The following is a 10,127-nucleotide window of genomic DNA, read 5'->3' as shown; positions in this document are numbered from 1 at the left end:
GAAAGCAGAGAATACCAGAAGCATGTCTATCTGTGTTTCATTGATTATGCAAAGGCATTTGACTGTGTGTATCATAACAAACTGTGGCTGACTCTGAGAAGAATGGGAATCCCAGAACATTTAATTGTGCTAATACGAAACATTCAACCGACTTGAATATGTATAGAAAAAAAGACAGAGCCCTGACACAAACCTTTCTTGATTTTAAACCATGTTGTATTTTTATTGTTTTATTTGTACAACAGCCTTTTAGCCTAGGTATAAGTTTTGCATGAGTACAATTAAATATTATGAAATTTCTATTATTCTCAATTTTAGCCATAATTTGTTGTAGCAACATCATATTATTGTAGTTATTATGTGACATTGAGTTGCCTGCCTCTCAAAGTGACCTTATGTGCAACAGCTCTATCCTGAGCCAGTCTCACTGACTACGATATACCTATCCCAATTGCCCCAGTTATTGTATCAATCCGTCTCATCCAGGTTCTTCTCCTGTGCTGTCCCTTCACCATTCAGAGCATGATGTCCTTCTCCAAGGACTGATAATTCCCGGTCATCTTTCCAAACTTTGTGAGACAAAGCTTCAAAATCCTTGCCTTGATAGTTGGACAAAAGATTGACATTATCAATGTTTTCATCTTATTTGGATCCACAGTGAATATCCTTAAGATCAATATTCAAGAAGTCAAAGGAAGTATTACATTTGATCGGGGAAATCTGCTCTCAAGGAACTTTCCAATGTGTTGGTGAGCAAGGATATCAGTTTAAAGACTAAAACACACCTGAACTAAATAATTATAGTTTTAATTACTTGCTATAAATCTGAAAGCTGAATGATGACTAAGAATGACAGAAGAAGAGCCTTTGTGTTGTAGTGGTAGAGAAGAGTGCTAAATATCCCATGGATTGACAAAAGTACAGACAAGTATCTCCAAAAGAACAAAAAAGTATGTCTTGAAGAAAGAGAGAACATGTTATACCTTGGTAGCAAAGATGGTGAAAATTTGTCTCCTATACTTTGGGGATGTTATTAATGAAAGTTTACAGAAAAGATGGATTTTCATTCATTCATTGTACATTTTCCTCCCTACTCTTACCCCCAAGTTCACTTAAAAAAATCCATTTATTGTTGCATATTTCTTCCCTTCTCCCTCCCCCAATTCCCTTTGCTATTCGCCTCTTATTTTGGACTGTTGTCGTACAAATAATGCCTACTCATATAGTCCTTATAAATAGTTCTTAAATTCATCAGTTTCAATACAGTGTTCATTATGGAAGGTTCCGTCTGGTGGTCATGTTGGTGCAGGCTAAAAAGAAAGCTTGATTTAACTCCATTATAAAATTCTAGAAAAATCAAAGGACCTTTTTAAATGTTAACTTGTCGTCTTTAAATACTGCTCTTTCAAGATTTCATTTCCCTCCATTTTATTTTCTGAGATAATATTTGAAAACATGAGAAAGAGCATGACTTTAGTAAGGCAGTGGACTGGAACCTTACATTTTCCCAGTGATCTCTGATTCCTCTCTGATTTCAGCTATAAAGGGTTGATTGATGCACTTTCTGTACTAATGTAGTCTAACATATTTCAAAATCTCATTAGCTATGTAGGCTTAATGTGGTAACACCAAAGACATGAATCCTGCTATTTATATCTCATCTGACCCTAATCATTCATTGTGTATTCCTTTGGAAATTCCCTATGCAATATCTTTTTTAGGGAGTTGCCTCTTTCCCAGTAGTGCAGTAATTAATGCTACTAGTCAAATGTTCTCAGGCTCCTTATTTATTTGCATGTTTCTAAAGCCTCTATACATTGACTAGGTTCAGATCTGTGGTTTATAGGGTCACTATATAGTGTAGTCAATTCGATGATATTTAATAAAAACAGCAACACATTATTTGCCAAAAGGATAATGAAAGAAGCACCCTTAAATCTGTTTTTCTCTTCTCTCTTACTGTCCACTATCTGCGTGTTTGGAGGAGGATCACTTTTTTTATTCCTTATAAAGCCTCATCTCTTTTCTAGTTCCTGGGTCTCAAAACCTAGTCATCATCTTGAAGGTGTATCTATGATACAAACACTATTAGATGTGCTCTTTAGCCAGTGTATTGTTTGGGAGGCCAAATGGAAACTTGGAGTGAGAGATAAAGATGACTAAATATACTTCCATGCTATTTTAAAAATCCCAGTATTTATAGATAGCTGTAAAAGCTCATTTCATTTTAGTATTCTCACAAAAATAATTTATATGTAATGAAAAATTATATAGTAGACCATTTATAGACCTGAGGTCACAGCAGAGGCAGAGTTGCTGCTGTGGGAAGAAAGAAAAAAAATTTAGTTCTTAGAAAATTGTAATCCTGCTCACAGAAATTTAGGGGTGAAAAATATTAAGTGTTAGTTATAAAATTATAGCTTAGTGGGTTAGTGGTAAGGAGTTGCTCTACCAAAAGAAAATAACATGGTTCAAATCCATCAGATTCTCTGTGGAAGAAAGATGAACAGTCTCTCATCTTTGTGATTTTTTCCCGATGTGACTTACTGTCTCTGAAATCCTATTCTAGGTTCACCTATGAGTCAAGCCTGATTCAATGGTATACAATGACAATCAGATCTAGTACAGCTCAGTTACTTGGTCAATGCACATGCACACACTCAAGCACACCACACACACACAGATTGATTTGCATAGCACTTATATATTTTCACTAACTGAATGGGAAATCAAACCAAGTATTAAAATCTTCTAGTTCTCTCAATTTGAATCCACCAGCTGCATCTCAGGATCAAGAAGAGAAATTTTCTATGTGATAAACAGCATCTGGAAACCCACGGAGGTTCAGCCCTGATTTGGCTCTAAGTCATGTCAATGAGTTGAGTTGGGCAGAACAAGTAAAATATGACTGTATCAAGGCTGATGAAGAACAGAAAGGAGTGTAACAGTCTGAGGGGGTTCTTGAGTATCAGATATATTCTATTTGTCCATGGTTGTCTATTTTCTTTCCTTAATTGACTCCATCTATGCTTTCTGATTTGTAGAAATCTGAGGCATTTTTTTATAATAAAAAGGGTAGACAACTTTTTTTAGAATTTAACATCTTCTAAGTGGTTGGGCAAATCTGTTAAGGACTTCTCGAAAGTGTTAAGAAATAACTATACCCACTAAAGACTAAGGTTCAAATGAAGGAATTTTTTTTTACTTTTCAAAAAGAAGTACAAACTGGGGTTGGGGGTGGGGTGGGCAGGGAAAAAAGTGCAACAATGAATGAATGGAAATTCAAAATCTCTGTAAATGTTCATTGAAATTAATAAAAGCTAAATTAAAAAAATTTTTAAAAAGACTAAGGTTCACCTACAGCAACGACAACAAGGTTCATCTGATTCAAGTCATGATGTTTTTAAAAGCTTTTTATGCATTTGAAAGTTGGAAAATGAATAAGAATGGCAGAAAAAGAATCAACGTCGTGGTGTTGGAGAAGAGTACTGAATATTCCATGGACAAACTAAGGAAGAAAAAAAGGCCGGTCTTAAAAAAAAAGTGCTACCAGAATGCTCCTTAGAGGCAAGGATAGGGAAGCTTCATCTCAGATATTTTGGACATGTTGTTAGGAGGGGCCTATCCTTGGAAAAGTAACCCATGCTAGTAGAGGTAGAGGGTTAGCAAAGGAGAGAAAGATCCCAAATTAGATGGATTGACACAATGCATGTAACAGTGAGCTCAAGTATATCAAAAGGGAAGAAGATGGCACAGGATAGAACAGGGTACAGATTCATTTTTCATAGGGTAGCTATGAGTCAGAGTCAACTTGATGTCACCTAATAATAAGAAGTAATTTCTCAGTATTTTATTTCTCCTTAATTAAATATCACTTGATTCATGCCTTTCGAGAAGCTATCCATAGTCAGCATTGCTGAGATTTACAGCAATTATTAAAATATAATTTTTCAATGAAAAAGAAAGTTGATAGTAAAATGACACATTACTGGATTTCCAATAGTGTGGAGATATATATATATATATATATATATATATATATATATACACACACACACACACACACACAAATATATCACCACACTATTGAAAATATACAAACATATATATCTATATCTGTCTATCTAATCTATCTGTCGATCTATCTATCTATCTATCTATCTATCTATCTATCTATCTATCTCTCCATACTTGGAAGCAGGAGTGGCATTCACTTCCAAAACAGCTTGCCTCTGGAAACTCTATGAAAGTGGAGAAATGATGAACATTATATAATTGTTCAGGTTTCGTTCAGAGTTGCTATGAGTAGTCTATGGCTCAATAGCACTTAATAACAACATTATATATATATATATATATATATATATATCTCCACTTGTGAAATGCTTGGCCTCCTTACCTTGTTAAGTAATTCATAAAAGAAGATATCCTTTTTTTCAAAAAAGAGACAGCTTGGGAAACTTAATTATTAACGTCAATATCACAAGGATGCTACAAATAAAAAATACTTTGAGAGTGCCATTTTTTTCTGTTTATTTTTGGCTTTCCAGTAAGGCACAATAAAAAAATAACAAGGTACTAAGTATTATGTAAATAGGTCCCTAAGCTGGAATCATTGGAGGGAAAACTGAGTTTGAATAACATTAAAGCCAAATTATCCTTGAAATCTATGTCACCATGAAAAATGCATAGAATTTGAAAGTAACAAGATTATCAACAGTGTGCAAAGCTATATAAATATATGTTATAGATGATAATTTAAAATGAGTTTTGCTGTGAGTTTTCAAACATATTATCTATGCCGGAGAAAATAGAATTATTACAAGGAGATTTACAAATACTTTGAATATGAAGTGGCCAAACCAAGGTTGAAAAGTAGAATGTAGACTGGTTTTATTATATTTTTTTCTGTAAAGACATTGATATAGCAAGATTTCATAACTATTTGCTTTTGTTTGTATTTAGGCTACAGAAAATTTTACAATTGTCAATGATTTACCGCATATAAAACAAGTGGGGCTGCTCTTGTGCGTGTTTTAACAGCTTGCAAATAGGGATACAAGAAGTGAAAAGGTTTCATGAACTCATTGGTGATACTTGAGAATCTGGTAGCCTCATGGTAAGGATCTGTATTGTCAACTCAAAAGCACAGGGTTCAAATCTGACAAGTTACCCACAGAAGAAAGGTGAGAAATCTCCTCCTGTGTGCTTTACTGCCTCTGAAAACTTGCTGAAGGGTCAACTGTGGGTCAGTTCCGATTCAATGTTATATAATAACAACATAGTGTTAAGGTGTTCACTGCCAACCCAAATACAGACAGATTCATATTGAGATACTCTGAGAGAGAAAGATGGATAATCTCCTATATGATTTTCACCCTCTCAAAACCTGATTGAGAGTCAACTATGTGTAGTCTGATTCAAAGGCACACAACAACAACAACATTAATCAAGCAAGACTGTATTATATGCATAGCACAGAATGTTGAAGGATCTTCCTTTAATTCTGATACCACATTCTTATTCATAACATCTAGCTTCTTAAATTATTTGCTCAGCATACAAATTTAATAGGTATGGAGAGAAAACATTCAACCTTCTTGCACACCATTCCTGATTTTGAGCCATGCGATATTCTTTTGTTCTATCTGGCCAACTGCTTTTTGGTTTATGTACTAGTTTTGCATTAACAAAATTAAGTATCTGGTATTCCCTTTCTTCTCAATTTTCATCATAATTTATTGTGATCTACACAATCAAATGACTTAGCATAGTCAATTAAAGACAAACTAACATATTTCTGATATTTTTTGCTTTCAGTCAAGATTCATCTGACACTGGTAATGATATCCTTTAATTCAGTTTTAATTTCTTGAATGCAGTTCCCTTTTGATATAATCTTCCAGCCATTTTTCAATGATCTTCATCTAGATCTAACTTCTTTGCAATATTAATGATATTTCCACACTCTATTCCATAATTTCCATACTCTGTTGGATCACTTCTTTAGAATGGTAACAAATATGGATCTCTTTCAGAGTTTGGCATAGACTAACAAGCACCTATAGAATTGCATTTGTTGTTGAAACATTTCAGTGGTTATTCTATAAGTTCCTGGGATCTTATTTCTTTGTCAATGTCTCCTGAGAAGCTTGAACTTTTTTCCTTCTTTACCATTGGTCCTGATCATATGCTACTTCCTGAAATGTTTCTGACAGACCTATTCTAATAGGTACAGTGATTTTCTTCTCTGTCTCACATACTTTGAATATGTTTTCAAAAGGAGACTGCCCATCTTTCTCCAGTGGGGTATTAGAAGTTGAAACTGATTCAAAAGCAACTGATAAATTCTGGTTAACCAAAAACTGAAGCAATATCTGAATAGTTGGACTGTCCATCTTTCTCCAGTGGGGTATTAGAAGTTGAAACTGATTCAAAAGCAACTGATAAATTCTGGTTAACCAAAAACTGAAGCAATATCTGAATAGTTGGACAGAATAATTTATTTAAGTTAAATTTTACTCCATCATTCATAAATTGTTGCTGTGAATTGTTCATCACGTCTGGCTGTTCTTCTTCCAAACACCTACTCATTAATATAGTTGTTGTTTGTTCTTAAGTGTCATCTAGTCATAGATAACTTATAGTGACCCTGTGAATGAAAGACCTGAACACTTGTATAACTTTCATAATTTCTCTAAGTTCATAGAGTTTCTGGAGGCAAGCCATTTTGGAAGTGGATGCTACTCTTGCTTCCAAACCCATTTTAATCTGGGAGCTCCACCAATACTGTTCACCATGGGTAACCATTCTTGCATTTGACACATCATTGTCACAGTGGCTAGCATCACAGTAACCACGAGTTACCTCTGTACAGGAAATTGACAGATCAGTGCTATACCAAATTAGAAGAATGTTTGACCAAAACAATTAAAACCAGGCCTGAGAGCCACAGATTAAAATCACCCACCTTTAGGTTGGTAGCATAACTTTCTATCCACTAGGCCAACAGAGCTCTCTTTCTGACTCTCAACAATTCTATAAACAACAGGCCTAACCCTTGCCCTATCCAACGCCATCCTCACAATCCAAGACATGCTACAGTCATCATATCATCCTTCTTTTCTTCTCTGACTTTCCCCTTCTCTCAGCATGATGTCATTTCCCAAGGTCTAGAACCTTAAACTGTTGTTTGTTGTTGTTAAATGCCATTGAGTCATAAAAGACTCATAGTGTCCCTATGAAAAAAAGACCTGAACGTTTATATAACTTTCATCTTTTCTCCAAGTTCATAGAGTTTCTGGAGGCATGCTATTTTGGAAGTGGATGCCACGCCTGCTTCCAAACTGGTTTTAATCTGAGAGATCTATCAAACACTGTCCACTATGGGTAACCATTCTTGCACTGACACTTTAGTGTCACAGTGTTTTAGCATCATGACAACCACTTTCCTTAAACTTATTTTTGGTGGTATGTTTCATAAACTTCTGTACATCTTTTAGTTTACCTTTATCTCTATGTTTCTGTTGTGTAGAATGTACTCTTTTTCTTCTCTCCTATTTTCACCCAACATCTGTGTTAATTGTGTGTATTTACCCTAAAGTAACCTTCGCCACCACTCAAGCAGATATATGCACACCCATGTTTATTGCGGCTTTGTTCACAATAGCCTAAGGGCTCATGAACAAACAAATGGATAGAGAAGCTCTGGTATAGTCACACAATGGAATAATATGCAGCACTGAAAAACAAGGAACTCATGAAATATTATGCAAAATGAATGACCCTGGAGGACAGTATGCTGAGTTAACTATCTCAGTCACAAAAAGGACAAATATTGCATAGTGTCACTGTTGTAAAATGGGGCTGACATCATGATTGAGGACTGACAGAAAAGTAGGAGTTGAATGATGTATATTGCATTGAAAGAGATGAGGGAGAGATCTGTTTAAAAGAGATATATGAATGGGTATTCTTGTCATTACAGAAGTCCAGAGTGAAGGCTGCATAGTGGAGTGAGCTTGGGGGGATGAATTGCATTACAATGAAAAAGTTTTTCTTTTTCTTTTCAAGGAGAAGAGTGATTTAGGGGGGAGCGGGTGGGCAGGGAGAAAATTGCAACTATGAATGACTGAAAATCCTAAGTCTCTCTAAACTTTCATTAAAATTAATAAATAAACTTTTTTAAAAATTACTTTAGTGGTTCAAAGAGAAATCTGTAATAAATAAGTTCAGGAAGACTTGACGTATACTTTTAATACAGAAGTAAACATAGAGGTTAAAGTAGTATGGAAATGAGTTTTAGACATAAAGGAATGTAGACCTGCACGTGATCCATGGTTAATGGTTCCTAACCATGGAACTCTTACATCACAGATGAGATGAGCAACAGTAGTTTTTAAGGCTGTAAGTTGCAGTGAGAAGAGATTGTCATCTCTCTTGCAGGAAGCAACTGGTGAAGCCTTACAGGCAGAGAGATGAGTGACCTTTGAGTTAGTAGCATAACATACTACAAACTATGACACTAGAGTCTCCTTAAACAACAAGAATAACTGAAAGAATCTATCTAGTGACAAATACAAACAGAAACTCATAAAACCATTTGTAAACTTTGAGGCAAAGTTAATATTAAGAATAATTACATGAGGATACAGTTGAGATATGCTAAGTAGTTACTGGAAGAATTAAGAATTGATTATAAAAATAAATCATGATAAAAGTTTGGTTTTACATCATTTATGTTCTGTATTAAGGTGACAATTTTTTCCAAACATTTTTTGGGTTATTTGTGTAGGAAAAACTGGCAGAAACACAAGAAACAAAAACAGCCTAAAATATAGATGATAAGAAGGTGAGAAGATCTTTTATTGTATCGTGTAGCGTATTTTAAGGGAGTTGCACTTCTAACTCAAAAGCATGTTCTTCCACCAGCTGTTCTGTGAGAGAAAGATGGTCAATTCCCTCCTGTGTGATTTACAGCCACTGAACACCTGCTGGAGGGTCGGCTATGAGATACTTAGGTGTGTAACAACAGTGTATTTTTGGTGTTAAGCTATACATTTTTAGTGTTATTTACATCATGTTTTTTAGCTACTGGAACTTAATTAGGAGAAACTAGCTAACTCATCCTTTTTTTCCTCTTCATTAAGAGTCTACTGAACAGGGAACACTAAAAAGAGAGCCCTCAGTAGGAGGAGGAAGAAATTCGGTTATTTTTTACCCGCAGCTCTTCCTGGCAGTATAGGTTTAGAGTAATTTGTTCTAGTTTCATTTTTTGTTTTTTCCCCTTGTCATCCCAGATCAGTCCCATTATGTCCCTTCAAGTGGACAAGCTTCAAGGTTCTAGTAGTACACACAAAAAGTAGTTCACTTCTACTGTTTGACATTGGCTCAAGTAGCAATAGTAAGTTCTTAGAGTTATATTTTTGTGTTATTGTGTGATCTCTTTCTGCATTTAAAAAAATCATTATTCTGTATTGTCTATTAAAATATTTGATGTCTTCCGGTCTTCCTGATTAGCCTCTTACTGATACTACTCTTTTCTTACATTGTAGCCATTTCACAAATGAGCAATCTGAATTTCTAAAAGGTTAAGTAATTACCCAGGTTTTCAGAGATAATAGAGATAGTTGCACGGTACTGATCTTCAAGTTCCAATCTTCAGTAATATTTCAAAAAGAATAAGTATTAGAGGAGATAAATTATGAGGTAATCTAGTGCTAAATAGTAAAAATTACATAGAATTATTTAATAGCAAAGAATTGTAAACAACATCTTAAGGATAAAAACTTGACAATCCTAATTTATTTGTATATATTTACACACACACACACACACACTTATCCATATTGTAAATTCCAAATCCTCACTGAGATGATTAAACAAAGCATCAAAAAAGAAGCAGAAGTCTGAAAGGAAAAAAGATAATAACAAACTGAAAATCATAAGAAAACTTATGGAAGTTAGAAAGCAGACGAACAAGTGGAAGCAAAATGAGACTTGTTGTTGTTATGTGCTGGCGAGTCGCTTGCGACTCATAGCGACCCTATGTACAACAGCCCTAAACTCTGCTCGCTCTTGTGCCATCGCACTGTCTCTGACACTCCCATCCCGATAACCCCAGTCAC

Source organism: Elephantulus edwardii, unplaced genomic scaffold (assembly GCF_000299155.1).
Source record: "Elephantulus edwardii isolate Elephantulus edwardi_28Jun2011 unplaced genomic scaffold, EleEdw1.0 scaffold00050, whole genome shotgun sequence".
Taxonomy (NCBI): domain Eukaryota; kingdom Metazoa; phylum Chordata; class Mammalia; order Macroscelidea; family Macroscelididae; genus Elephantulus; species Elephantulus edwardii.
This window is presented reverse-complemented; position numbering follows the sequence as displayed.